Source organism: Arachis ipaensis, chromosome B3 (genome assembly GCF_059453495.1).
Source record: "Arachis ipaensis isolate K30076 ecotype BB chromosome B3, ASM5945349v1, whole genome shotgun sequence".
Taxonomy (NCBI): Eukaryota; Viridiplantae; Streptophyta; class Magnoliopsida; order Fabales; family Fabaceae; genus Arachis; species Arachis ipaensis.
Genome location: NC_142438.1, coordinates 42,448,599 through 42,471,828, shown reverse-complemented (window position 1 = coordinate 42,471,828; position 23,230 = coordinate 42,448,599). Strand labels below are relative to the sequence as shown.

The 23,230-nt window shown below is 37.9% G+C and overlaps 2 non-coding genes across 2 annotated transcripts; one reads left to right on the top strand and one right to left on the bottom strand.

Moving 5' to 3' along the window:
• Window positions 1-2,745: 2,745 nt before the first annotated feature.
• LOC148570426 (small nucleolar RNA R71) lies at window positions 2,746-2,853 on the top strand. The gene has a single exon (XR_015908210.1). It is a non-coding gene; the product is annotated as a small nucleolar RNA R71 (small nucleolar RNA).
• A 14,762-nt stretch (window positions 2,854-17,615) lies between these two features.
• On the bottom strand, window positions 17,616-17,723 carry LOC148570425 (small nucleolar RNA R71). The gene has a single exon (XR_015908004.1). It is a non-coding gene; the product is annotated as a small nucleolar RNA R71 (small nucleolar RNA).
• Between the last annotated feature and the right edge of the window lie 5,507 nt (window positions 17,724-23,230).

The following is a 23,230-nucleotide window of genomic DNA, read 5'->3' as shown; positions in this document are numbered from 1 at the left end:
GAGATGAATCTCTCCATCTCCCATGACTCGGAGGTGAAAACAATTGCCTTCCCTTTCCTCTTTCTAGTGGTTTCTCCGGCCTTAGGTGCCATTAGTGGTTATGGAAAAATAAAAAAACAGAGCTTTTTTTCCACACCAAACTTACAATGTTTGCTCGTCCTCGAGCAAGAGAAGAAAGAAATGAGGAGAAGAAGAAGAAATGGAGGAGATAGAGGGGAAGGTTGGTTTCGGCCAAGGGGTTTTAAGTGTGTATGATGTGTGGAATTGAAGGTGGTAAGGAGGGGTATTTATAGGGTAAGAGAGAGGGAATTCAGTTATGAAGGGGTGGGTTTGGGAGGGAAATAGTTTGAATTTGAATGGTGAGGTAGGTGGGGTTTATGATGGATAGATGTGAGTGGTGAAGAGAATATGGAGAAGAGGGTAGGATTTGATAGGTGAATGGTATTTGGGGAAGAGGTATTGATGTGATTGGTCAAGGGTATTTGGGAAAGAGTGTTATGGAAAGGTGTGAAGAGGATAGAAGAAGAGGTGGGATAGGTAAGGATCCTGTGGGGTCCACAGATCCTGAGGTGTCAAGGAATTCTGCTTCCTGCACCATTCTGGCGTTCAAACGCCCTCTGTGTGCCAATTCTGGCATTTAACGCCAGCTCTGCTACCTTTCCTGGCATTAAACGCCAGTCTGCTGCCCCTTTCTGGCGTTTAACGCCAGCCAGACACCCTTTTCTGGCGTTAAATGCCAGTCTGTCTGCCAGTTCTGGCGTTTAACGCCAACCAGATGCCAGACACCCTTTTCTGGCGTTAAACGCCCAGAATGCTACCCATTCTGGCGTTTAACGCCCAGAATGCTGCTAGACTGGGCGTTAAACGCCTATTCTGCTATCCTTACTAGCATTTAAACGCCAGTAAGCTTGTCCTCCAGGGTGTGCTATTTTTGATGCTGTTTTTCATTTTGCTTTAATTCTGCAGCTGTTTTTATGAATTCACATGATCATCAACCTAAAGAAAACATAAAATAACAATGGAAAACAAATAAATATAATTAAATAACATTGGGTTGCCTCCCAATAAGCGCTCCTTTAATGTCAATAGCTTGAGAGTGAGCTCTTAGAGAGCTTCACAGAGACTTAGAGCTTAATGGTGGCCTCGCAATACCAAACTTAGAAGTTGAGTGTGGGGGCTCTGTTTGACTCTGTATTGAGAGAAGCTTTTCATGCTTCCTCTCTATGGTTACAGAAGACAATCCTTGAGTCTTAAACACAAGGTAGTCCTCATTCAGTTACAGGACTAACTCTCCTTTGTCCACATCAATCACAGCTCTTGCTGTGGCTAGGATGGCTCTTCCAAGGATGATGGATTCATCTTCATCCTTCCTAGTGTCTAGGATTATGAAGTCAGCAGGGATGTACAGGCCTTCAACCTTCACTAAGACATCTTCTACAAGTCCATAAGCCTGTTTCATTGACTTGTCTGCCATCTCTAATGAGATTCTTACAGCTTGTACCTCAAAGATCCCTAGTTTCTCCATTACAGAGAGTGGAATGAGGTTTATTCCTGACCCCAGGTCACACAGAGCCTTCTCAAAGCTCATGGTGCCTATGGTACAAGGTATTAAAATTTTTTCGGGATCCGGTTTCTTCTGAGGTAATTTCAGTTGAACAAAGCATTCAGTTCATTGATGAGCAATGGAGGTTCATCCTCCCAAGTCTCATTACCAAATAACTTGGCATTCAGCTTCATGATTGCTCCTAAATATTGAGCAACTTGCTCTTCAACAATGTCTTCATCCTCTTCAGAGGAAGAATACTCATCAGAGCTCATGAATGGCAACAGTAAGTTCAGTGGAATCTCTATGGTCTCTGTATGAGCCTCAAATTCCTTTGGTTCCTCAATAGGGAACTCCTTAGTGATCAGTGGATGTCCATTGAGGTATTCCTCACTGGAAATCACTGCGTCTTCCTCCTCTATAGATTCGGCCATGTTGGTTATATTGATGGTCGTGCACTCTCTTTTTAGATTCTCTTCTGTATTGCTTGGGAGAGTACTAGGAGGTATTTCAGTAACTCTTTTACTCAGCTGACCCACTTGTGCCTCCAAATTTCTAATAGAGGACCTTGTTTCAGTCATGAAACTTAGAGTGGTCTTAGATAGATTAGAGACTATGGTTGCTAAGTCAGAGAGGCTTTGCTTAGAATTCTCTGTCTGTTGCTCAGAAGATGATGGAAAAGGCTTGCTATTGCCAAACCTATTTCTCCCACCATTATTATTATTGAAGCCTTGATTAGGCTTCTGCTGATCCTTCCATGAGAAATTAGGATGATTCCTCCATGAAGGATTATAGGTGTTTCCATAGGATTCTCCCATGTAATTCACCTCTTCCATTCCAGGATTTTCAGGGTCATAAGCTTTTTCTTCAGATGAAGCTTCTTTAGTACTGCCGAATGCAGCTTGCATTACAGTCAAATTTTGAGAAATAATATTGACTTGCTGAGTCAATATTTTATTCTGAGCCAATATTGCATTTAGAGTATCAATCTCAAGAACTCCTTTCTTCTGAGTCATCCCATTATTCACAGGATTTCTTTCAGAAGTGTACATGAACTGGTTATTTGCAACCATTTCAATGAGTTCTTGGGCTTCTGTAGGCATTTTCTTCAGATAAAGAGATCCACCAGCAAAGTGATCCAAGGACATCTTGGACAATTCAGACAGACCATCATAGAATATACATAAGATGCTCCATTCTGGAAGCATGTCAGAAGGACACCTTCTGATCAATTGCTTGTGTCTCTCCCAAGCTTCATAGAAGGATTCACCTTCCTTCTGTCTGAAGGTTTGGACTTCCACTCTAAGCTTGCTCAACTTTTGAGGTGGAAAGAATTTGGCCAAGAAAGCATTGACCAACTTTTCCCAAGAGTTCAGGCTTTCTTTAGGTTGTGAGTCTAACCATATCCTAGCTCTGTCTCTTACAGCAAAGGGGAAAAGCATAAGTCTATAGACCTCAGGATTAACCCTATTGGTCTTAACAGTGTCACAGATTTGCAAGAATTCAGCTAAGAACTGATGAGGATCTTCCAATGGAAGTCCATAAAACTTGCAATTCTGCTGCATTAGAGAAACTAATTGAGGCTTAAGCTCAAAGTTGTTTGCTCCAATTGCAGGAATTGAGATGCTTCTTCCGTAGAAGTCGGAAGTTGGTGCAGTAAAGTCACCAAGCATCTTCCTTGCATCTCCACCATTGTTGTTATTTTCGGCTGCCATGTCTTCTTCTTTTTCAAAAATTTTTGTTAGGTCCTCTCCAGAGTTTTGTGCTTTAGCTTCTCTTAGCTTCCTCTTCAGAGTCCTTTCAGGTTCAGGATCAGCTTCAACAAGAATATTTTTATCCTTGTTCCTGCTCATACGAAAAAGAAGAAAATAGAAAAGAAGAGGAATCATCTATGTCACGGTATAGAGATTCCTTTATGTGAGTAGAAGAATAGAAGAATAGAATGAAGAAAGGAGAAGAAGAAGAATTCGAACACAGAGAGGGGGAGAGGGTTTGGATTTTAAGAAGAAGAGAATTGTTAGTAATTAAATAAAATAAATAGAAAGATATGAGAGAGAGAGAGTTATTCGAATTTTAATTAAGATAAAAGAAAAATATTTTTTGTATTTTAATTATAAGTTAGAATTCGAATTTAAGAAAAGGAATAAAATAAAATTAGAATTTAAAACAATTAGTTAATTAAAAAGAATTTTGAAAATGTGGGTAATAGTTTTCAAAAATTAGAGAGAGAGAGAAAGGTAGTTAAGTGGTTTTGAAAAAGATAAGAAATAGTAAACTTTTTAAATTTAAAACAAACAAGTCAAGTGGTTAATTGAAAAAGATTTGAAAATCAATTTTGAAAAGTTAAGAAGTTAGAAAAAGATTTTGAGATTGTAATTTTAAAAAGATATGATTTGAAATTTATTTCGAAAAAGATTGAAAAGGAAGTTAAAAAAGATTTGATTTTTGAAATTAAAGTTGATTACTTGACTAACAAGAAACTAAAAGATATGATTCTAGAATTTAAAGATTGAACCTTTCTTAATAGGCAAGTAACAACTTGAAATTTTTGAATCAAAATATTAAATATTTGCAATAAATTCAAAAATGTGAAATAGAAATTAAGAAAAAGATTTTGAAAATTAATTTTAAAATTTTTGGAATTATTAAGAAGAAAAATGAAAAAGATTTGATTTTTGAAAAAGATTTGAAAAGATAGGATTTTAAATTTGAAATTTTGACTTGACAAACAAGAAACAACTAAAATTTAAAACTTTTGACTAAATCAACCCAAAGTTTCGAAATTTATGAGTAAAATAAGGGAAATATATTATTTTTTATTTTTAAATTTTTAATGAGGAGAGAGAAAAATGACAAAATGACACCAAACATAAAATTTTAAGATGAAAACAAAAAATGCATGCAAGAACACTTTGAATGTCAAGGTGAACACCAAGAACACTTTGAAGATCAAGATGAACATCAAGAACATATTTTTGAAAATTTTTAAGAAAAGAAAGACATGCAAGACACCAAACTTAGAAATTTTTAAACTTTAGACACTAATAATTCAAAAATGCATATAAAAATAAGAAAAGACACAAAACAAGAAAATTTAAAGATCAAACAAGGAAAATCATCAAGAACTGCTTGAAGATCAATGAAGAACACAATGCATATATTTTTGAAAATTTAAGAAAAATTAAAACATGCAATTGACACCAAACTTAAAATTTGACACTAAACTTAAACCAGAAACACAAAATTTTTGGTTTTTATGGTTTTGTTAATTTTTTTGTATTTTTCAAAAATTAAAAATAAAAAGCTTAAACATAAAATAAAATTACCTAATCTAAGCAACAAGATGAACCGTCGGTTGTCCAAACTCGAACAATCCCCGGCAACGGCGCCAAAAACTTGGTGCACGAAATTGTGGTTCACACTTTTCACAACTTCGCACAACTAACCAGCAAGTGCACTGGGTCGTCCAAGTAATACCTTACGTGAGTAAGGGTCGATCCCACGGAGATTGTCGGGTTGAAGCAAACTATGGTCATCTTGTAAATCTTAGTCAGGCGGATTCAAATGGTTATGAGGTTTTGATAATTAAAAGGTAAATAAAACAGAAAATAAGATAAAGGTACTTATGTAATTCATTGGTGGGAATTTCAGATAAGCGTCTGGAGATGCTTTTTTGCTTCTAAACCTCTGCTTTCCTATTGTCTTCTTCCAATCATGCGTGCTCCCTTCCATGGCAAGCTGTATGAACCTCTCGGATGAAAAATACCAGGTACGATCTCTGCATGGCTAATCAACTGTCGAATTTCTCGTCTCGGATAAAAAATACCAGGTACAGCTACCGCACGGCTAATCATCTGTCGGTTCCCGCTAGCGTCAGAATAGGACCCTTGTCCTTTTGCACACTGTTACTGCGCCCAATATTCGTAAGTTTGAAGATCGTCACAGTCATCCTGTCCCAGATCCTACACGAAATACCACAGACAAGGTTTAGACTTTCCGGATCTCAGGAATGGCTGCTAATTGGTTCTAGCTTATACCACGAAGGTTCTAATCTCAAATTTAGATGCTCTATTGTCAGGAGAGACGATGTGAATCATTGATTAGAAACCTAAGAGAATATACTCCGGCTGTCATCCAATGACTACGTTGAACATCATGTAGACCGCTTGTGGTTGTCAGGCACGCGGATCTTGGCTAAGCGAGTAACGAAGATAGTGGGTGATTGTCACGGGTCACCCCTTCATTCTGACTTAACTGAATTAAGTATGAGAGTATATCTTGGAGAAAAAGTAGGCGTGAATTGAAGGAAAAATAATAGTACTTGCATTAATTCATGAAGAACAGCAGAACTCCACACCTTAATCTATGGGATGTAGAAACGCCACCATAGAAAATACATAAGAGAAAAAGGTCTAGGCATGGCCGTGTGGCCAGCCTCCAAGTGTAAGATAAACGTGCCAAAAGATGATCAAAGATCAAAAGTTATCCAAAGATATAAAATAAATTTCGAAAAGTAGTTTTTATACTAGACTAGTAACCTAGGTTTACAAAAAATGAGTAACTAAGTGCAGATAGTGCAGAAATCCACTTCCGGGGCCCACTTGGTGTGTGCTTGGGCTGAGCATTGAAGCTTTCACGTGTATAGGCTGTTCTTGGAGTTAAACGCCAGCTTGGGTGCCAGTTTGGGTGTTTAACTCCAATTCTGGTGCCAGTTCTGGCATTTTACGCCAGAAAGTTTTAGGCTGACTTTTAGTGCCAGCCATCAAATCTTGGGTAAAGTATGAACTATTATATATTGCTGGAAAGTCCAGGATGTCTACTTTCCAACGAAATTGAGATCCCGCCAATTGGGCTTCTGTAGCTCCAGAAAATCCACTTCGAGTGCATGAGGGTCAGAATCCAACAACATCTGCAGTCCTTTTTCAGCCTCTGAATCAGATTTTTGCTCAGGTCCCTCAATTTCAACCAGAAAATACCTGAAATCACAAAAAAAAAACACACAAACTCATAGTAAAGTCCAGAAATGTGATTTTTGCATAAAAACTAATAAAAATATAATAAAAAGTAACTAAAACATACTAAAAACTATGTAAAAACAATGCCAAAAAGGTTATAAATTATCCGCTCATCAAGGCCCAAAATGTGGAGGTAGAAGAGACCCTTGAAGATGAAGGAGTAATTGAAGGGAGTTGTCATGGAAAGGAAATCATCAAGGAGGAGTACGATTTTATATTAAAACAATTGGACAAAGCCCAAATTATAGAAGAAAAGGAAGCGGTTGAAGACTTGGGAGATGCAGAACCTCCATGGGAAAGTCCAGTCATAGAGCCTCATTCCAAGACGTTTGAATTTGATGTTGAAGAGGGTGTACAACCTCCAAGGCATATCATGGTTGAAGACTTGGAAGCTGTTGATCATGAGATGAGTTCAATAGTCAATGAGTTTCTACCTACAATTGAACTCTCTCCCATTGAACTAGAGGAAGAGGTTACTGTTGCAGAAGCTTGTCAAGAGGTGGAAGTTGTCAAGGAAGAGCTCAAGGGAATGGAGCTGGAAATCACGTTGCCAAAGTTGTTGGAGACCTCTCCCCCAAAGCCATCACCATCCATTCCTTCATTCAAGTGGGTAAATCTTTCATCTCTAAGCTTAATTAGCCCACTTGAATATGCTTTGCTTGAGACGGACGGGCAACTTAGAGCTCTTTGTGGCTATAAGAGTAAGAGGGAGATGGTTAGTGGTAAGAATTGTCATGCAAGGTTCAATATGGTTGCATGCTCCAAATTGAAGTACAAGGGTTGGTATAATTCTCAATTGAATGGGTCTAAGAATTTGTTTAGATGTCTCAGTGGGAATTCCAATTGCTCACCACCCAATTGGAAAAATGATGATCAACAAGAAGACGGGTGCAAAAGCAAGGTTTGGGACCCCAAAATTCATTCCAACAATCAACACTCTTGGGGCCTTGTCACTTTCTTTAACTTGCTTGAAGGCTTTATGTGCCTAGTTTGGGATCCCAGAGGCTATTGGAATTACAAACACTGGTGGAGATTCCTGGATGAGTTCAAGCACAAGCCGCCATAACAGGGAGCTCATTAATTGTCCAACTTAAGGACTCTAACTAAAAGTGCTAGGTGGGAGACAACCCACCATGGTATGATCGTTCTTTTTCAGTCTTAGTTTTATTTTGTTTTGTTTTATTCTTAGTTTTATTTTATTCTATTCTTCTTAGTGTTCATCTATAATGCTTGCATCAGCATCTCCATTCTGCATTCTGCATACTGCATAAAAGGGGGGGGGGGAGGGATCGACGCGCATGCGTCATTTTTGTATGCGCACCTGGACAAAGAGTTGTGCGAGAGAGGCGCGGGAGGGGTGCATGAAGCACAAGCCACCCCACGCGTACGCGTCCCTTGCAGAAAGTTCAACCCACGCGTAAGCGTCAGTGATGCGTACGCGTGGGGATGAAAATCGGCGTAAAGAGCACATTGAACAGAGAGTTGTGCTGCCCTTTCGATGGAACTATGCTAGAGGCACAAAATCACCCACGCGTACTCGTCCCTGATGCGTGCGCGCCACTTCGCTTTCAGACCACCCACGCGTATGCGTGGACGACGCTTACGTGTCGAGTGGCCAATTCAATTTTCATGCTTACGCGTGATGCCCGCGTGTGCGTCATATCCCGTTTTTCATTCCTTTTTCTTTTCTTTTATCTTCTCTCCTTCTTTCTTTCTCTTTTCTTACTTTCTTCTTCTTCATTTCTTTGACTTCTCCTCCTTATTCTCTTTCATTCTATTTTACTTAATCTATTTGCATATTTTCATTCATTGTATTTTAACTGTATGCATGTTTTTATTTTCTTTTCTATGTTTATTATTTTTCTATTGGTGTTAAATGTTCTTATTCCACTGTTGCATTTCTATTGCTTTCTTTTGGTACTTAGTGACTTGTTTTCCACTGTTGGATAATATTATTTAAGTCAATGTTGATCTTTTCTGATACTTGTATTCCTTTGCATTGACATGCACTCACACTGTCTTGCATTACCCACACTCTCTTCCCCATTGTTGCAACTTTTGCACTATTGATATGCCATTTGCTTCTACTATTTTCTCACTTGCATGTTGTAGCTACCATGTAATTGAGACCCTCATTATTTGGCATTAACCCACCCATACTTTATTTATTTTCTTATCTTTATTTCTGGGTTACTTTTCTTCTCTTTCCTCTTCTTTCAGGATGGCCACCGAGAAGGGAAACGAGAAGCTTCTCAATAGGGTGACAAACAAGTCCATCTGCACAATCTATGGAGAAAAGCGTCAGTTGGAGCAACCCGTCCACTCGCACATCTTAGCATGCACCGAGGATGGTGCAATCTTTAAGTGTGGGGAGGTCGATACTGACTTCCGTGGGTTAGTTATTTCCTTCTCAACACCAATGTTTTATTTTCTTTGTTTATTCATTGTTGCATTTGCATGTTTGATTGCATATTTGTTTGATTTTGTGCATATTTTACCACCACTTGGTTAAAGTAATATTTTATTTTTCAAGAAAATTTTTATAACATTTCACTAATTTGATTTAAAATTTTTGATAAACTTGTTTGAAGGAATATTATACTGGAAATGGTTTAGAGCTCGAACACACAAAACCTGTGAGATTTTGAGCCTATTTGAATTGGTTGTATTATATCAACCAATATTTTATTTTTGGTGTGTGTTGTTCTCTCTAAAATTGTGATCTTTGTCTTGCTTAATTCTATATTTTCATTGTTTGATGTATGCATGCACTTATATGATTGAGGCCTTTGTTTCACTGAGCTTACATACCCATATGGCCTTACCCTTTCATTATCCTTTGCAAACCAATGTTGAGCCTATTATACCCCTTTGTTCTTTACTTTAGCTCATCACTAACTCTAAGCAGAAAACAATAATGTCCTTAATTTGAATCCTCGGTTAGCTTAGACTATTGAGAGTGCTCATGAATTAAGTGTGGGGAAAGTGGGTTTGGAAATGTTTGGTTTTGGAAATTAAGTATGTTAAACTTCTTTATGAAAATGTGAAAGAAATGTTTAGAACATGTTCATGCATTCAATAATTCAATCATATGCATTGAGAAAAACAAAAGAAAAAAATATAAAAATAAAATTAAAAAGAAATAAAAAAGAAAAAAAAGAGCAAATAATAAACAGAGGACAAAATGCCCCAAAGTAAATGGTGATGGCAATGCATATGTACTGTACTAAAAAATTGGAATGCATAAATATGTGGAAAACATAATTAATGGGTAGTTAATGGGTAGTTATGGTTACATGGATTGTCCTGAGTTAGGTGAGAAGTTTAGGCTAATTAAGGATTTAGATTTTAGTCCACTTGACCAAATACAATCCTACCTTGACCCTAACCCCATTACAACCCTTAAAAGATCTCTTGATTTGTGTATTGGTGCATTAAATTTTTGTTGATTGTTAGATGAAGAGCAAGCCTTAGAAAGCAAGATTAGTAGAGAATTGAGAGAATCGAACCTTAAACACCTGAGCAATTAGAGTGTATACACTTTCGGTGAGGGTTCGATGCTCGATTCTTGGTTCCCGGCTTTCATGAGCTATTTTCTTCTGCAAGTCTATTTGTACTTTATTTTTATGATTTGAATTAGTAAAATCCAGTTCATATTTGTTCTTGAAAGGTTTATTTACTTTTAACCAAGTAGGTAGAAACATTTTGCATGTAGTTGCATTCATATAGATAGGTTGCATTTCATACTTTCTACCATTCCTCTTCACTCTTATAGTTCTCTTGAGCTTAGCATGAGGACATGCTAATGTTTAAGTGTGGGGAGATTTGATGCACCACTATTTCGTGGTACATCTTGTGCTTAATTAAGTGGATTTTATCCACTATTCTCACACTTATTCATGTAAATTGTATGTTTTACATTTTCCTTCCTGATTCTATGTTTTGATTGAAAACATGCTTCTTTGGTCTTAAATTTACTAATTTTAATCCTCTCTTATTACCATTCGATGCCTTGATATGTGTGTTAAGTGATTTTAGAGTTTATAGGACAGGAATGACTTAGAGGATGGAAAGAAAGCATGCAAAAGTTGAAGGAATACAAGAAACTGAAGGAATTGCTAAGTTGTCCAGTCTGACCTCCTGGTACTAAATCAACCATAACATGAGCTACATAAATCCAAATGAGGCAGTTTCAGTTGCGTTGGAAAGCTAACATTTGGTACTTCGAAATGATATATAACTTTCCATAGTTGTCACACTTTTAAGCGATGTGCACGCGTGCATCATGCGTAGGCGTGACTTCGCAAAAATTCAATCCACGCATACACGTGGACACAGAGCCGCATGCTGGACGTATCAGAAATCGCTGGGGGCGATTTCTGGGCTATTTTTGACCCAGTTTTAGGCCCAGAAAATACATATTAGAGGCTACAGAGTGGGGAAATGCATCCATTTATAGAGATAACATTCATTCACAAATTTAGGTTTTAGATGTAGTTTTCTAGAGAGAGAGGCTCTCTCCTCTCTCTAGGTTTTAAGATTTAGGATTTCTCTTAGTTTTAGGATTACTTCTTCTCAATTCCAGGGTCAATGTTTCTTTAATTTAATTTCTCTTCTACTTTTATTTATTCCAGTACTTTGGTTTATCTATTTCTCTTGTTAATTACTTATGTTGCCAAATTGGTTTATGAACTCCATGTTAGATTTGATTTATTTATTTAATACAATTTGTGGTATTTCAGATTTATGGTTGCTTTCTTCAATTTATGTGATTGATACTTTCAATATTTAGATTTCTCTCCTTTTGGCTTTGGTTGAGTAATTGGTGACACTTGAGTTATCAAACTCCTTTGTTGATCGATAATTGGAATTTGCTGGTTGATTTGGATCCCTCTAAAGTTAGTCTTTCCTTAGGAGTTGACTAGGACTTGAGGAATCAAATTGATTAGTCCACTTGACTTTCCTTTATTTTAGTAAGGGTTAACTAAGTGGGAGTAATGAACAATTCTCATCACAATTGATAAGGATAACTAGGATAGGATTTCAAGTTCTCATACTTTGCCAGAGCTTTATTAGTTATTACTTTAATTCTTACAATTTACTTTTCCTGTTCATTATTCAAAAATTCCAAAAAGATAATCTTCCATAACCAATAATAAATACACCTCCCTGCAATTCCTTGAGAGATGACCCGAGGCTTAATTACTTCGGTTATCAATTTTATTAGGAATTTGTTACTTGTGACAACCAAATTTTTGTACGAAAGGATTATTGTTAGTTTAGAAACTATACTTTCAATGAGACTTTATCTGTAAAATTCTTTACTAGCAGAAATCCACTTGTCAATGAGGAAATGTGATGATTGATGATGATAATAAGTGGTGATGATGACATTTGGTTGAATAATGATTGTATTTGGTTGAAACTCGTTGAATGTATTGTTGAGATTGTATGTATTGATGATGGGAATATAAAGGTTGTAATCTTGATAATGATTGTATTTGGAAAATAGGTGATTATAATCTTGAAAGCATTGGGGTTGTTTTGGTTATAATTGATTGTGTAAGGATTGAGGTTATGGAAATATTAAGGTTTTAATAATTTTTGGTAAAACTTAATTTTTGACCAACTTTAGCGGGCCATAACCTAGCTTCCGAACTCTCAAATTTTATAAAACTTATTGCAAATAAAAATTAGTTCCATGAAGTTTATGTCATTCAAAGAACGGGCTAAAAATAATTAACGAAAAAGTTATGCACGTTGAAAGTTTGGTGTGCAAAAGTAATTTTTGCAGAACTTAACAGCTTTTTACTATCTTTGCTGGGCATGCGTACGTGAACACATGTTCAATGTAGACCCTGGGCTTTGCCTAGACGTCCCGCGTACGTGGGCGTGTGCATGCGTACGCGAGTTTGTCAGAAATCACGTCCATGCATATGCATGGGATGGCATGCATACGCATGACCACCCTGTTTTGGAAAAATGGTATTTTTGAGTTTTAAACATACTCACTGGCTTTTCAAACCTCTTTTACACTTGTTTAAGATACGTTAGTGAGACTTTAAGCCTTAGAATGAGGATGACTCTGATAAATAAGTTGAGGAGATATTTGAAAGAATTTTGCGAAGTGTTAACTGAATTAATGAGGCGTTGGTAACGTTGAATGAGAGAAAATTGATGAGGATGATGGAAGTAATGATGATTTGTAATTAAATGAGATATATGTGACTGGGTAAGAGGCGATGGCGTTGTCCACTCGCTCCGGGTATAAGTTGAGACTCCAGGTAAAAGGCAAGGGTTGAGTTTTGTCACCGCTTGCTACGCGTCAATGATTGTCACGTGTGGGTTGATGAAGGGTGTGATGAGAAAGAACTCTGATATCATGAAGGGATGATAAATGAGTTTAGTCAAGGTATGATGAGAATGAGTATGATAAAGAGAGGTGAGGATGATTGATGATGAATATGTCTATGATTTCTCTCTGGTTGCATTGTGACAGGGCACATATTCCCTCTAATGGTGACAGGGCACATATTTCCTCTAATGGTGACATGGCACATATACCCTCTAATAGTGACAGGGCACGTATTTTCTCTAATGGTGACAGGACACGTATTCCCTCTAATGGTGACAGGGCACTCTCCCTCTAACGATCAGTTGATGTGCTGAGATGGTTGTGTGCAATAGAGAGACAATGTCTGGGTTAGCTACCGGACATGTCGGGTTTGGCTATATAACCGACAGATGAGACTCATCGGCTGTAGGACAGGCATACATCATGTGCATTTGTATGTTTTGCTTGAGTGTGCATTATTTTGGTTTGCTTAACTACTTAACTTTGCTTATCTGCTACTTGTTCTACTTGCTATAATTGCTATCTATGCTTGTGTTTTCCTTGTCTGAATTGTATATCTTTGTAACTGAGAGATCCCTCATGCTGGCGGAGGTGATGCTGAGGGTAACTCTACCAGTGTTTCAGAGGGTTCGAGACAGAAAGTGAAGTATTAGGATAAAGATAGATTTGGAACTTGAACACCTTAGATCACTTACCTAATTTATGGTTTATGATGGTTATCAATGGCTAAGAGAAAGGGTCTTGAATCTTGGCCTTCTTTTAACTTTACTTGTAACCTTGCGTTCTGTTGATGGAATACAGGAGAGATTTTAGTTTTGTCTCCTGGCGCGGTAGGAGCTAGAATAGTATTACTTGAAAGGAGTGTTGTGATGAAATGAAGCTTAGTGAATAATTCAGGATATACTTTGTATTTGTCTCTGATGAGCGGATAATTTATACGCTTTTTGGCTTTGTTTTTAGTATATTTTTAGTATATTTTAATTAGTTTTTATTATATTTTTATTAGTTTTTATTTAAAAATTATATTTCTAGACTTTACTATGAGTTTGTGTGTTTTTCTCTGATTTCAGGTATTTTCTGGCTGAAATTGAGGGACCTGAGCAAAAATCTGATTCAGAGGCTGAAAAAGGATTGCAGATGCTGTTGGATTCTGACCTCCCTGCACTCAAAGTGGATTTTCTGGAGCTACAAAAACCCAATTGGCGCGCTCTCAATTGCGTTAGAAAATATACATCCTGGGCTTTTCAGAAATATATAATAGTCCATACTTTGCCTGAGATTTGATGGCCCAAACAGGCATTCCAAGACAGCTCAAAAATTCTGGCGTTTAACTCCAAAACTGGCACAAAAGCTGGAGTTAAACGCCCAAACTGGCACAAAAGCTGGCGTTTAACTCCAAGAAAAGTCTCTGCACATGAATGCTTCAATGCTCAGCCCAAGCACACACCAAGTGGGCCCGGAAGAAGATTTCTGCATTAATTACTGATTTCTGTAAACCCTAGGTTACTAGTTCTCTATAAATAGGACCTTTTGCTATTGTATTTTCATACTTTTCATACACTTAATCACGTTTTGGGAGGCTGGCCTCACGGCCATGCCTAGACCTTGTTCTTATGTATTTTCAACGGTAGAGTTTCTACACACCATAGATTAAGGTGTGGAGCTCTACTGTTCTTCATGAATTAATGCAAAGTACTACTGTTTTTCTATTTAATTCACGCCTACTTCTTCTCTAAGATATACACTCATTCTTCAACTTGATAAATGTGATGATCCATGACACTCATCATCATTCTCACCTATGAACGCGTGCCTGACAACCACTTCCGTTCTACTTGCAATAGCTTGAATGTGTATCTCTTGGGTTTCTAATCTAAGATTGGAACCTTCGTGGTATAGACTAGAATTATTGGCAGCCATTCCTGAGATCCGGAATGTCTAAACCTTGTCTATGGTATTCTAAGTAGGATCTGGGAAGGGATGACTGTGACGAGCTTCAAACTCGCGATTGTTGGGCGTGTGACAGACGCAAAAGGATCAATGGATCCTATTCCAACATGATCGAGAACCGACAGATGATTAGCCGTGCGGTGACAGCGCATTTGGAACGTTTTCACTGAGAGGACAGGAAGTAGCCATTGACAACGGTGATGCCCAACATAAAGCTTGCCATGGAAATGAGTATGAATGATTGGAAGAAGGCAATAGGAAAGCAGAGGTTCAGGAGGAACAAAGCAGCTTCATACGCTTATCTGAAATTCCAACCAAAGAATTACATAAGTATCTCTATCTTTATTTTATGTTTTATTTATCTTTTAATTATCAATTCTCCATCACCATCTGAATTTCTCCGGACTGAGATTTACAAGGTGACCATAGCTCGCTTCAAGTCGACAGTCTCCGTGGGATCGACCCTTACTCACGTAAGGTATTACTTGGACGACCCAGTGCACTTGCTGGTTAGTTGTGCGGAATTGTGACAAAGTGTGATTCATATTTAAGAGCTCTAAGTCCTTTGGCGCCATTGTTGATGATCACAATTTTGTGCACCAAGTTTTTGGCGCCGTTGCCGGGGATTGTTCGAGTTTGGACAACTGACGGTTCATCTTATTGCTTAGATTATGTACTTTTCTTTTTATTTTTTAGAATTTTTAAGAATGAATTCTAGAGTTTCAAGGTGATGTTCTTATCATCACAAAAGCTGATTGATTCTCATCAATTTAACTGCTGAATGTAATGTCCTGCTAAAGCTTGGCCAACCATGTCTAATCTTTTTAGACTGAAATTTTAGACTAACATTGCATGATTCCTGGAATTCTTATTAAAAGTTTTGATTCTCTTTATTTTCTTTTCCATATAAGTTTCGAAAATCACAAAAAAAATTTATAAAATCATAAAAATAAAAAATATTTTATGTTTCTTGTTTGAGTCTAGTATCAATTTTTAAGTTTGGTGTCAATTGCATGACTTTCTTCTTCTTGCATTTTTCGAATTTATACATATTGTTCTTCATTGATATTCAAGTTGTTCTTGATGATTTCATTGCTCTGATCTTTAAATTCTCTTATTTTGTGTGTTTTGTTGTTTCTCATATGCATTCTCAATTTGTTAGTGTCTCTTATATGAAAATTTTTAAGTTTGGTGTCCTGCATGCATTGTTTGTTTGATTTGAGTTTCCTAAGATTAATTATAATTTGATTGTTTCTCATCATTAAAAATTCAAAAATATTTTCAAAATTGTGTCTTTTCAAGTCAATAATACAGAGAATTGAAGATTCAGAACATTCAGCAGAGGAATCAAACAGAAAAAGCTAGGCGTCCAAAATGCCCAGTGAAGAAGGAAAACTGGCGTCTAAACGCCAGCCAGGGTACCTGGCTGGGCGTTTAACGCCCAAAAAGGTAGCATTTTGGGCGTTAAACGCCAGAATGGATGCCATTCTGGGCGTTTAACGCCAGAAGGACACAAGAGGAAAGATTTTGTTTTTAATTCAAATTTTTTTTCAAATCTTCATAATTTTTCAAAATCAAATCTTTTTCAAATCACATCTTTTCAATCATATCTCTTCAAAATCAATTTCTTTCCATTTTTTTAATTTTCGAAAATCCTTGTTATAATTAAAGATTTACTTCAAAATTTTCAAGTTGTTACTTGTCTATTAAGAAAGGATCAAACTTTAAATTTTAGAATCATATCTTTTAATTTCTTGTTAGTCAAGTAATCAACTTTAATTTTAAAAAACTTTCTTTTTCTAAATTGATTTTCAATCATATCTTCTCAATCATATCTTTTCAATCACATCTTTTTCAAAATTAACTCTCAATCATATCTTTTTAATTTCTAATTTCAAACTCTTTTCAAAAATCACTTAATTTCTTTCCTAATCTTAATTTTCGAAAATCTCAATCAAATTTTCAAAATTTCTTTTAATTATTTCAAAATCTTTTACTTTAATTTTCGAAAATTCTTCCCTTTTCTCACATCCTTCTATTTAAAGGACTAACACTCCTCCTCAAGGTACAATTCGAACTCCCTCCTTCTTTATATGCTCAAATTCTCTTCCATCTATCTCCTCCTTCTATTCTTCTTTTCCTTTGACACCTCAAGGAATCTCTATACTGTGACATAGAGGATTCCCTACTTTCTTGTTCTCTTCTCTTTCATATGAGCAAGAACAAAGATAAAGGCATACTTGTTCAAGCTGATCCTGAACCTGAAAGGACCTTGAAGAGAAAGCTAAGAGAAGCTAAAGAACAATTCTCTTTAGAGGGCCTAACAGAGCTTTTCAAGGAAGAAGAAACCATGGCAGCTGAAAACAACAATGCCAACAATGCAAGGAAGGTGCTTGGTGACTTTACTACACCTACTCCCAACTTCTATGGGAGAAGCATCTCAATCCCTGCCATTGGAGCAAACAACTTTGAGCTTAAGCCTCAATTAGTTTCTCTAATGCAACAGAATTGCAAGTTTCATGGACTTCCATTGGAAGATCCTCATCAGTTTTTAGCTGAATTCTTGCAAATCTGTGACACTGTCAAGACCAATGGGGTTGACCCTGAAGTCTACAGACTCATGCTTTTTCCTTTTGCTGTAAGAGACAGAGCTAGGACATGGTTGGATTCACAACCTAAAGAAAGCCTGAACTCTTGGGAAAAGCTAGTTAATGCCTTCTTGGCAAAGTTTTTTCCACCTCAAAAATTGAGCAAGCTTAGAGTGGAAGTCCAAACCTTCAGACAGAAGGAAGGTGAATCCCTCTATGAAGCTTGGGAAAGATACAAGCAATTGATCAGAAGATGTCCTTCTGACATGCTTTCTGAATGGAGTATCATAGGTATATTCTATGATGGTCTATCTGAACTATCCAACATGTCATTGGATAGCTCTGCTGGAGGATCTCTTCATCTGAAGAAGACACCTGCAGAAGCTCAGGAACTCATTGAAATGGTTGCAAATAACCAATTTATGTACACTTTTGAAAGGAATCCTGTGAATAATGGAACAACTCAGAAGAAAGGAGTTCTTGAGATTGATACTCTGAATGACATATTGGCTCAGAATAAAATATTGACCCAACAAGTCAATATGATTTCTCAGAGTCTGTCTGGAATGCAAGCAGCAACATGCAGTACTAAGGAAGTTTCCTCTGAAGAAGAAGCTTATGATCCTGAGAACCCAACAATGGAAGAGGTGAATTACATGGGAGAACCCTATGGAAACACCTATAACCCTTCATGGAGAAATCATCCAAATCTCTCATGGAAGGATCAATAGAGACCTCAACAAAGTTTCAACAACAATAATGGTGGAAGAAACAGGTTTAGCAATAGCAAGCCTTTTCCATCATCTTCTCAGCAACAGATAGAGAATTCTAAGCAAAGCCACTTTGACTTAGCAACCATTGTCTCTGATCTAATCAAAACCACTCAAAGTTTTATGACTGAAACAAGGTCCTCCATTAGAAATTTAGAGGCACAAGTGGGTCAGCTAAGTAAGAAAATTACCGAACTCCCTCGTAGTACTCTCCCAAGCAATACAGAAGATAATCCAAAAAGAGAGTGCAAGGCCATAACCACAACCCACACGGCCGAACCTGGAGAGGAGGAAGAGGCAGTGATCTCCATTGATGAAGACCTCAATGGACGTCCACTGACCTATAAAGGAGTTCCCTAATGAGGAACCATGGGAATCTGAGGCTCACACTGAGACCATAGAGATTCCATTAAATTTACTTCTGCCATTCATGAGCTCTGATGAATATTCTTCCTTTGAAGAGAATGAAGATGTTACTGAAGAGCAAATTGCTAAGTACCTTGGAGCAATCATGAAGCTAAATGCCAAGTTGTTTGGTAATGAGACTTGGGAGGATGAACCTCCATTGCTCATCAAAAAACTGGATGACTTGACTAGGCAGAAATTACCTCTGAAGAGACAAGACCCTGGAAAATTCTCAATCCCTTGTACCATAGACACCATGACCTTTGAGAAGGCTCTGTGTGACCTAGGGTCAAGTATAAACCTCATGCCTCTCTCTGTAATGGAGAAGCTAGGGATCAGTGAGGTACAAGCTGCAAGAATCTCACTGGAGATGGCAGACAATTCAAAGAAACAAGCTTATGGACTTGTAGAGGATGTCTTGGTAAAAGTTGAAGGCCATTACACCCCTGCTGATTTCATAATCCTAGAGACTGGAAGTGTATGGATGAATCCATCATCCTTGGCAGACCCTTCCTAGCCACAGCAAAAGCTGTGATTGATGTTGACAGAGGAGAATTGATCATTCAAGTGAATAGAGACTCCCTTGTGTTTAAAGCTCAAGGATATCCCTCTGTCACCATGGAGAGGAAGCATGAAGAGCTTCTCTCAATACAGAGTCAAACAGAGCCCCCACAGTCAAACTCTAAGTTTGGTGTTGGGGGCCACAACTAAACTTTAAGTTTGGTGTTGAACCCCCACATTCAAACTCTAAGTTTGGTGTTGGGAGGTTCCAACATTGTTCTGAACATCTGTGAGGCTCCATGAGAGCCACTGTCAAGCTATTGACATTAAAGAAGCGCTTGTTGGGAGGCAACCTAATTTTTACTTATCTATTTTAAATTTTTATTTTCTTTTGTTATTTTATATTTTCTGTAGGCTGATGATCATGTGAAGTCACAAAAACAATTGAAAAAAGCAAAAACAGAAAGAAAAACAGAATGAAAAATAGAACACCCTGGAGGAGAAACTTACTGGCGTTTAAACGCCAGTAAGGGTAGCAGAATGGGCGTTAAACGCCCAGTCTGGCACCATTCTGGGTGTTTAACGCCAGAAATGGGCACCAGACTGGTGTTTAACGCCAGGAATGGGCAAGAAGCTGGCATTAAACGCCAGAAATAGGCAGCAGCCTGGCGTTTAACGCCAGGATTGGCAGCAAGGGGCGTTTTGTACGCCACATGGTGCAAGGATGAGAAATCCTTGACACCTCAGGATCTGTGGACCCCACAGGATCCCCACCTACCCCACCTCTCTCTCTCCTCTTTACCCATTCACCAATCACCTCAATACCTCTTCCCCAAAAACCCTCACCTATCAAATCCTACCATTCTCTTCACCACTCACATCCATCCTCCATAAAACCCCACCTACCTCACCATTCAAATTCAAACCACTTTCCCACCCAAACCCACCCATAATGGCCAAACCATACCCCCTCTCCACTCCTATATAAACCCATCTTCACTCCTTCATTTTCACACAACATACACACCACCTATCCCCCTTGGCCGAAACACATAGCCCCCTCTATCTCCTCTATTTCTTCTTATTCTACTCTCTTCTTTCTTCTTTTGCTCGAGGACGAGCAACCTTCTAAGTTTGGTGTGGTAAAAGCTAAAGTTTTTTTGTTTTTCCATAACCATTAATGGCACCAAACGCTGGAGAAACCTCTAGAAAGAGGAAAGGGAAGGCAAAAGCTTCCACCTCCGAGTCATGGGAGATGGAGAGATTCCTCTCAAGGGTGCATCAAGACCACTTCTATGAAGTTGTGGCCAAGAAGAAGGTGATCCCCGAGGTCCCTTTTAAGCTCAAAAAGGGCGAATATCCGGAGATCCGACATGAGATTTGAAGAAGAGGTTGGGAAGTTCTCACCAACCCCATTCAACAAGTCGGAATCTTAATGGTTCAAGAGTTCTATGCCAACGCATGGATCACCAAGAACCATGATCAAAGTGTGAACCTGGACCCTAAGAATTGGCTTACAATGGTCTGAGGGAAATACTTAGACTTTAGTCCGGAAAATGTAAGGTTGGCATTCAATTTGCCTATGATGTAAGGAGATGCACATCCATACACTAGAATGGTCAACTTTGATCAAAGGTTGGACCAAGTCCTCATGGACATCTGTGAAGAGGGCACTCAATGGAAGAGTGATTCAAGAGGAAAGCCGGTTCAACTAAGAAGGCATGACCTCAAGCCCGTGGCTAGGGGATGGTTGGAGTTCCTCCAACGCTCAATCATTCCTACTAGCAACCGGTCTGAAGTTACTATAGACCGGGCTATCATGATTCATAGCATCATGATTAGAGAGGAAGTAGAAGTTCATGAGGTTATATCCCAAGAACTCTACAAGGTGGCAGACAAGTCCTCTATTGCAGTAAGGTTAGCCTTCTCTCACCTCATTTGTCACCTCTGCAATTCAGCTGGAATTGACATAGAGGAAGACATCCTCATTGATGAGGACAAGCCCATTACTAAGAAAAGGATGGAGCAAACAAGAGATCCCACTCATGGACAAGAGCATGAGGAAACTCCTCATGAAATCCCTGAGATGCCTCAAGGGATGCATTTTCCTCCACAAAACTATTGGGAGCAAATCAACACCTCCCTAGGAGAATTAAGTTCCAACATGGGACAACTAAGGGTGGAGCACCAAGAGCATTCCATCCTCCTCCATGAAATTAGGGAAGACCAAAGAACCATGAGAGAGGAGCAACAAAGGCAAGGAAGAGACATTGAGGAGCTCAAGCACTCCATAAGATCTTCAAGAGGAAGAACAAGCCGCCATCACTAAGGTGGACCCGTTCTTTAATTTTCTTGTTCTTTATTTTCCTATTTTTCAAATTTTTATGCTTATGTTTATTTATGTTTGTGTCTTTATTACATGATCATTAGTGTCTAAATGTATATGCCTTAAAGCTATGAAAATAAATCCATCACCTTTCTTATATGAAAACTATTTTTAATTGAAAAAGAAAAAGAAGTGCATGAATTTCAAATTTTAAAACAGTTTAATTATTTTGATGTGGTGGCAATACTATTGTTTTTCTGAATGAATGCTTGAACAGTGCATATTTTTGAATTTGATTGTTTATGAATGTTAAAATTGTTGGCTCTTGAAAGAATGATGGAAAAGGAGAAATGTTATTTGATAATCTAAAAAATCATAAAATTGATTCTTGAAGCAAGAAAAAGCAGTGAAAAGCTTGCAGAAAAAAAAGGATATATGCGAAAAAAAAAAGAGAGAAGCAAGCAGAAAAAGCCAATACCCCTTTAAACCAAAAGGCAAGGGTGATAAAAAGGATCCAAGGCTTTGAGCATCAGTGGATAGGAGGGCCCACAGGAATAAACTCCTGGCTTAAGCGGTTAAACCAAGCTGTCCCTAACCATGTGCTTATGGCGTGAAGGTGTCAAGTGAAAACTTGAGACTGAGCGGTTAAAGTCGAGGTCCAAAGCAAAAAGAAGAGTGTGCTTAAGAACCCTGGACACCTCTAATTGGGGACTCTAGCAAAGCTGAGTCACAATCTGAAAAGGTTCACCCAGTTATGTGTCTGTGACATTTATGTATCCGGTGGTAATACTGGAAAACGAAGTGCTTAGGGCCACGGCCAAGACTCATAAAGTAGCTGTGTTCAAGAATCAACATATTTAACTAGGAGAATCAATAACACTCTCTGGATTCTGAGTTCCTATAGAAGCCAATCATTCTGAACTTCAAAGGATAAAGTGAGATGCCAAAACTATTCAGAGGCAAAAAGCTAAAAGCCCCGCTCATCTAATTAATACTGATCTTCATAGATATTTTTGGAATTCATTGTATATTCTCTTCTTTTTATCCTAATTGATTTTCAGTTGCTTGGGGACAAGCAACAATTTAAGTTTGGTGTTGTGATGAGCAGATAATTTATACGCTTTTTGGCATTATTTTTAGTATATTTTTAGTATATTTTAATTAGTTTTTATTATATTTTTATTAGTTTTTATTTAAAAATCATATTTCAGGACTTTACTATGAGTTTGTGTATTTTTCTGTGATTTCAGATTTTCTGGCTGAAATTGAGGGACCTGAGCAAAAATCTGATTCAGAGGCTGAAAAAGGACTGCAGATGCTGTTGGATTCTGACCTCCCTGCACTCAAAGTGGATTTTCTGGAGCTACAGAAGCCTAATTGGCGCGCTCTCAATTGCGTTGAAAAGTAGACATCCTGGGCTTTCCAGAAATATATAATATCCATACTTTGCCCGAGATTTGATGGCCCAAACAGGCGTTCCAAGACAGCTCAAGAATTCTGGCATTTAACTCCAAAACTGGCACAAAAGCTGGAGTTAAACGCCCAAACTAGCACAAAAGCTGGCGTTTAACTCCAAGAAAAGTCTCTACACATGAAAGCTTCAATGCTCAGCCCAAGCACACACCAAGTGGGCCCAGAAGAAGATTTCTGCATTAATTACTGATTTCTGTAAACCCTAGGTTACTAGTTCTCTATAAATAGGACCTTTTGCTATTGTATTTTCATACTTTTCATACACTTAATCACGTTTTGGGAGGCTGGCCTCACGGCCATGCCT